This window comes from Sturnira hondurensis, unplaced genomic scaffold, assembly GCF_014824575.4.
Source record: "Sturnira hondurensis isolate 20B ecotype Veracruz unplaced genomic scaffold, ASM1482457v3 Scaffold0001221, whole genome shotgun sequence".
Classification (NCBI taxonomy): domain Eukaryota; kingdom Metazoa; phylum Chordata; class Mammalia; order Chiroptera; family Phyllostomidae; genus Sturnira; species Sturnira hondurensis.
This window is the reverse complement of record NW_028073852.1, coordinates 4,409,021-4,416,342: the sequence shown is the minus strand read 5'-3', so window position 1 is coordinate 4,416,342 and position 7,322 is coordinate 4,409,021. Positions and strand designations below refer to the sequence as shown.

The 7,322-nt window shown below is 45.6% G+C and overlaps 1 pseudogene; it reads right to left on the bottom strand.

The window, feature by feature from the left end:
• Nucleotides 1–753: 753 nt before the first annotated feature.
• Nucleotides 754–866, bottom strand: LOC119003357 (uncharacterized; annotated as a pseudogene).
• Nucleotides 867–7,322: the final 6,456 nt, after the last annotated feature.

Here is a 7,322-nt window from a genome sequence, read left to right as displayed (position 1 = left end):
CATGGACCATGAAGAAGAAAGACAAAAACACACAGAAGGGGAAATCCTGAAATTCTTTTTAGAGATGTAATACATATGTGCAAATAAAATGCCTCGATGGACAATAAATAATAAATTAAAATAAAAATAAATGAATATTCTTGGGTATTGGTATCCCTCCTTTTTAAAAAAATATTTTCATTGATTGATTTTAGAGAAAGAGAGAAACGTCAAACTGTTGTTCTACTCATTAATGTACTCATTGGTTGATTCTTTTTTTATTAAAAGATTTTATTTATTTTAGAGTGATGGAGAAGGGAGGAAGAAAGAGAGGGAGTGAAACATCAGTGTATAGTTGCCTCTAGTGCACCCCATACTTGGGCATATGGCCTGCAACCCAGGCATGTGCCCTGACTGGGAATCGAACCAGCAATGCTTTGGTTTGCAGGCCTGCACTCAATCCACTGAGCTACACCAGTCAGGGCTGGTTGATTCTTATATGCTCCCTGATCGGGAATCAAACCCACAATCTTGGCATACTGGGATAAAGCTTTGACCAACTGAGCAACCCAGCCAGGGGATCCCTCCTTTTTAAATGACATTTAAAATTTTTTATTGATTGATGATAGAGATAGAGAAACATCTATTTGCTCTACTTATTAAATCATTCATTGGTTGATTCTTGTATGTACCCTGACTGGGGATTGAACCTAGAACCTTTTTGGTGTATCAGGATGATGCTCTAGCCAACTGAACTAGGGTTCCCTCCTTTTTAACAAGCTTCCCTGGTGATTTTTTTTTTTTTGGCATGCCATCCTTGCTTAGGGACCATGCTAATCTTCTCTGTATTGTTCTAATTTTAGTATATATGCTGTCAAAGAGAGTACGTCCCTGGTGATTCTTAGCACACTAAAGTCTGAGACATGAACCACTGTAAAATCACAACAAGATAAGTTTCTGCCACTCCGTGTTCAATAGCAATCCTCTGCCTCATGTAAATCCAAAATTCTTATAAGACCTTCAAAGCCCTTGTCCTGGCTGGTGTGGCTCAGTGGATTGAGTGCTGGCCTATGAACCAAAAGGTCACTGGTTCAATTCCCAGTTGGAGCGCATGCCTGGGTTGCAGGCCGGGTCCCCTTTGGGGGTGTCCTAGAGGCAACCACACATTGATGTCTCTCTCCCTCTCTTTCTCCCTGCCTTCTCTCTGAAAACAAATTTAAAAAAATTTTTAAGACCTATAAAGACCTTTAAGAGTTAATCCAGGTTAACCATCTAGGTCTTTCTTATCATTTCGTCCTGGAAGCCTCTGCTGCTTCAGTCATATTCAGTTTCTCGGGTTCCTGAATGGGCCTGCTTTCCCTCAACTCTAAGGTTTTGTCCATCACAAGTGCTCAGAGATTCACTGAATGTGTCAACAAATTGAAACTGTCACATGCAAATGTCCTCTCCATTGGGGAGACAAAGAAGAGCGAACTCCCTGACTCAGATGTAATCTGGTGGGGTTGGGGGTGGGTTAGGTAGGAGACGCACAAGAAGTGAAAGGGGAAGAGAAGCAACTGCTGTGCCTTGGGCACTGAGTGGCAGTTAATAATAGTTCATTTTCTTCTTACACAAGTCCTTTTAAGCGCATGTACTATTTATTTGCAACCGAAGCTTGAAGAAGTAACTTGCCAAGTATTACACAGCTGGCAGGTAATGTTGATTGAGCTCCTACTGTATGCCAGGGGATGAACCTGCGGGGCGCTGTGCCAGGTACCAAAGAGAGAGGGAGAGACGCTGTCCTTGCTGTCCTGAGCCCAGGTCTTCTGTCGCCGTCACACACCTTCCCAGCCCTGCAGAACCATCAACGAGGACTACGCCACATCCAACTTACCCTCGTTAATTCGTGGGAACATCCAGTCATCAAAGGCTTACTTAGTCTTGAGCTTCTGAGTGACAAGTGTGTTTTACAGTGCCCCTTCTCCCAATGTCTGCTAAATTACAAAACTACCTTCAGGCAATTGTGGAAGAGTTCCTATAAAAAGTAGTCAAGCAGGCCCTGGCTGGCGTAGCTCAGTGGATTGAGCGCGGGCCTGCGAACCAGACGATCGCGGTTCGATTCCCAGTCAGGGCACATGCTTGGGTTGCCGGCCGGTTCCTTGCAGGCTAACTACAAGCAGGGGATGCACAAAAGGCAACCATACATTGATGTTTCTCTCCCTCTCTCCTTCCCCTCTAAAGATAAATAAATAAATAAAATCTTAAAAAAAAGTCAAGCATATTTAGGCATGTGAGCAATATGTATTCCAATGGCAAACGGATTCTATGAGCTGAGCCTAGGGGATCTACCAAAATCGTATGTATACCGAGAGTCTCTTTCCAATTTCAGGGGTGGGGGGGATGTGAAAAGATAGAAACTTCCCGACATAAAGATTCTCCCTCCATCATTTTCACTGGGGCAGGAAAAGGGTGCTTTGGACAAAGAAAGTGCACANTCAGGGCACATGCTTGGGTTGCCGGCCGGTTCCTTGCAGGCTAACTACAAGCAGGGGATGCACAAAAGGCAACCATACATTGATGTTTCTCTCCCTCTCTCCTTCCCCTCTAAAGATAAATAAATAAATAAAATCTTTAAAAAAAAGTAGTCAAGCATATTTAGGCGTGTGAGCAATATGTATTCCAATGGCAAACGGATTCTGTGAGCTGAGCCTAGGGGATCTACCAAAATCGTATGTATACCGAGAGAGTCTCTTTCCAATTTCAGGGGTGGGGGGGATGTGAAAAGATAGAAATTTCCCGACATAAAGATTCTCCCTCCATCATTTTCACTGGGGCAGGAAAAGGGTGCTTTGGACAAAGAAAGTGCACAGACTCCCATATGGGAAAAAGAGTAGCGGCAGAGAGTAATTCGGTAACTGCCACGTGGAGACTCTGTGCCAAGCCCTCAACCCTCACGAAGCCTGTATTCCTAATATCCCATTCTACAGATGAGACACAGAGAGGCTGGCCAATTTGCTCACCCAGCTGAGGGCGACAGAGGCAGTATCATACTGAACTCAGGGCTGCTGACTCTGAGCACGGCGCGTGGTTACTGCAGCGCTGCATCTAGGCCCCTGTGGAAAGGCCGCCGAGAGAACACATGCAGAAAAACATCCCAGAATGATGCCAGGAGCTCCAGTCAAGTTGCTTTGACATGAATTTTCGTTTGGTTGACTTGCTCAGCAGGAAGGAGTTCCACGAAAGCAGAGACACGTTTGTCTTTTTTCCAGTTTTGTTCCCAGCATTTTGTATCATGTCCTGGATCCTAATGGGCCTATGAAGGGATAAATGAGCAGGGACGTGTGCAGTGAGCAGTTGCCACCATGAGGGCTTAACTAGGAACTTGGGCAAGCAAGGCCTAACTTTTCTAGAACGCTAATTAAATAGCAATAACTAGTGTTAGGCCCTGACTGGTATGGCTCAGTGGTTGGGCATCACCCTACAAATCAAAAGGTTGCTGGTTCGATTCCCGTTCAGGGCACATGCTTGGTTTGTGGTCCTGGACCCCAGTTGGGGGCATGAGAGAGGCAACTGGTTGATATTTTTCTCTCACATCAATGTTTTCTCTCCCTCTCTTTTTCCCTCCCTTCCCTTCCCTCTGAAAATAAGTAAATAAAATCTTTAAAAAACAACAACAACAACTAGACTTCTGGCCTGGCTGGTGCGGCTCAGCGGATTAGTGCAAGACTGTGAAGCAAAGGGCCGCCAGTTTTATTCCCAGTCAGGACACAGGCTGGGATTGTGAGCCAGGTCCCCAGTAGCAGGCGCACGAGAGGCAACCACACATTGATGATTCTTTCCCTCTCTCCCTCGCTTTCCCCCCTTTTAAAAATAAATAAATAAAATTTTTAAAAAAATAAAAATAAATAAAAAATAAAAACTAGACTTCTGGTCAAGATGGTGGCATAAGCAGACATGGCTCACCTCCTTATACAACCACATCAAAATTACAACAGAAACACAGAACAACCATCACTCAGAACCGTTAGAAATCCAGGTCAGTGGAAGTCTGACAACTACAGAATTAAAGAAACCAGATCCATCCAGACTAGTAGGAGGGGCGGAGACATGGAAGGAGCTGGTCTCTCACCCAAGAATGGTAGATAAAAATTTGGAAGGGGTATCTGGGAAGTGAGGTGTCCCGGCCCCACACCAGGCCCCCAGCCCAGGGTTCCCATGCCAGGAAGATAAGTCCTCCACAACTTCTGGCTACAAAGACCAGTGGGGATTGAGTTGGTAGAAGAAACTTCTGGAGCTCCAAGCAGTTCCTCTTAAAGAATCCACAAGGACCCACCTACTCAGCCAGTCCCTGTGAGCTCCAGCACTGGGGTAGCATCTTGAAATGATGTGTACCACTGGCACTCAAGGGGTTGTGGCATCAAGCTAAGCAGAGGCCACTGCCCCTTTGCTAAACTCTACACACACTGAGATATGGTAAGCCATTACTCAGATATGGTGAACTGGTGCCATATCTGAGACTCCATCAACCTTGCTAACACTGCTTGATCCACCTTGACGATCCCCAGAGCCTCTGCCCCACCCAATTTACAGGCCCATCCAAGTTGTTTTTCCATATGAATGACTGGTCTTGACTCTTGCTTCACGACTTTCTAAATCCTATCAAACAAGCAACAGGTGGCATCAGTGAACCCCAGGCTCAGCACCAGCAGCAGCCAGCCTAGAATCATGGCCTGGTTTCTCCTAGGAATCTCCAACGCCAGCACAAGTAGTGGCCACCTCAGACTGCTTCATAACTCAGGCAGGATGTCCTGGGCAAAAAAGAGGATCGGGCTGACCTTGGCCTGCACTACCTGGTAAACCCCAGGGCCAGCGCACCCAGTAGACAGCTACAGACCACGTCAGAGCACCACCACCCTGCCCCTGCACAGCTGATCCACCAAGGAGGGTGGAGGTTGGTGGTCAGTGGTCACACCCAGTTCTTGCAGCTGACTGGCCTGGGTAAATCCCTCCCATTGATCTGCCAATAGCAACCAAGGCTCAACTACAAGAGGAGGGTGTACTCAGCTTACGCAAAGGACACACCTTGAGTACCCAAGCTTGGGTGATAGGGGAGGCTGTGCCCCTGGACCCTATAGGACACCTGCTACATTAGGTCACACAACCAAGACATGGAGTGAAAGCAGATCTACCTAATACATAGAAACAAATGCAGGGAGGCTGCCAAAACGATGAGACAAAGAAACATGGCCGAGCCTTGGCTGATGTGTCTCAGTGGACTGAGCACCAGCCTGCAAAGGGTCACTGGTTCGATTCCCCATCAGGATACATGCCTAGGTTGTAGGCCAGGTCCCCAGTAGGGGGCATGCAAGAGGCAATCACACATCGATGTTTCTCTCCCTCTTTCTCTTTCCCTTCCCCTCTCTCTAAAAATAAATAAAATCTTTAAAAGCTTAAATTAAATTAAAAATGACAACAGCCAACACAACAATAGTTATCTGGTATGAATGAATCAAAATTATATCTATTTTTGGTCAGATCAAACTAATTAATTTAATTAAAAAAAAAAAAAAACTACTATAGCCCTGGCTGGTGTAGCTCAGTGGATTGAGTGCAGGCCTGCAAACCATACAATCGCGGTTCGATTCCCAGTCAGGGCACATGCCTGGGTTGCAGGCCAGTTCCCAGCAGGGGACTCACGAGAGGCAATCATACATTGATATTTCTCTCCTTCTCTCCTTCCCTTCCCCTCTAAAGATAAATAAATAAAATATTTTTTTAAAAAACTAGTGTTCAAAGTAGAGGATAAGAATAGGGTAAGCTATGTAGAACATATTTCTTGGGGTCAGATACCAAAGAAAGAAACATCATTCCTAAAAAGTTCAGGAAAATGAAAGTCATAGATTCTGTTTAGACCTTTAAATCCTTGCCAAACCCCTGAGAGACACATAGCTGATTTTATAACACAGACGACCAAACTACATGATTTATGCCATCAATTTCCTTCAGTTCTTCCTAAGATCAGTGAATACTTGAGCTCACTGTAAATACTGCGGGAACCCTGAACGCTGAATTCCTGAATCCTGCAGGAAATCTGGAAGCGGAATGGTGATATAGAAACCTTCCAGTTTCTTTCGCTGGGTCATGGCAAAAAAGGTGGGGCCCAAGATCTTGCCAGCAGCCAAAGCCAAGAACCTGGTACATTGCACTTTATATTGTCATCTGGGCATGTAAGTAGGGCAGTGAGTGTTCCTTTTCACAATACCAGGCATTCACTGATATTAATCTACATATTGCACAACCATATTTAGAGAGTGGTCCTGTAAGCTTTTGGGGGGCAGATGTTACTAATTTTCATCCTCTTAGTTTCAGCAAATGGCAAAGTCCTCAGAGCCAGATCAGTAAGAGTCCAGTGACTTGCTGATACAGTAGTAACATAGCAGTTGTCTTGAGAATAACAAAACCCCTCAGCTACGGCTCCCAAGTGTCTGTCAGTTATGCAGCCTCTGCATTGGTCTGACAACTTCAAGTTCCTTTAATTCCATTAGTCCTTCAATCCTACTCCTCCATTCATTACTGGATTCAGGTAGGGCCCAGTGAATTGAGGCCCTCTTTTTCATTAAATGAATGCAAACAAATCAAACAAAGTTTACATTTGCAGTTGGGCCAAATGCAGACACTGTCCTCTTCATGCTCTTGTTTGTGACTGATTACTCTCACCCTGAGGTAGAGAAAACAGAGTTAGAAGGATGGTTCTTACAGGGCGGTCCCCTGGGCAACAATACCACGTCCAGCTGAAAATTTGTGAGAAGTACAAAGACCCAGTGCAACCCCCAAACTACTACTGAATCAGCAGCTCTGGGGACGGAGCCGAGCAATCCATGCTTTAATAGACTCTCGGGGGTGCCTACTCTTTCGTTGTCTCTGCACCACATTGGAACAGAGTTGTCTTGGGCTACATAGTGAGTCCATCCTGGTGCGCAACTACAAAAAAATCTCATTATGTAAATTTATGATCTTGCATGTCAGGCCGCATTCACAGCCATTCTGGGCTGCGTGTGGCCTGAAGACCGCAAGTTGGACACCCCTGGCTGAAGTTCACTACAGTTTGAGAACCACAGGGCTAGAGCAGTTTATACCCTCCAATGAGAAATTTGTGCCCCAGCTGGTGTGGCTCAGTGGATTGAGTGCCAGCCTGCAAACTAAAGGGTCGCCAGTTTGATTCCCAGTCAGGTCACATGCTTGGGTTTTGAGCCAGGGCCCCAGTGCGGGGCATGCAAGAGGCAAACACACATTGATGTTTTTCTCCCTCTCTCCCTCCCACCCTTCACCTCTCTAAAATAAAGAAATAAGGCCTGGCTAGTGTG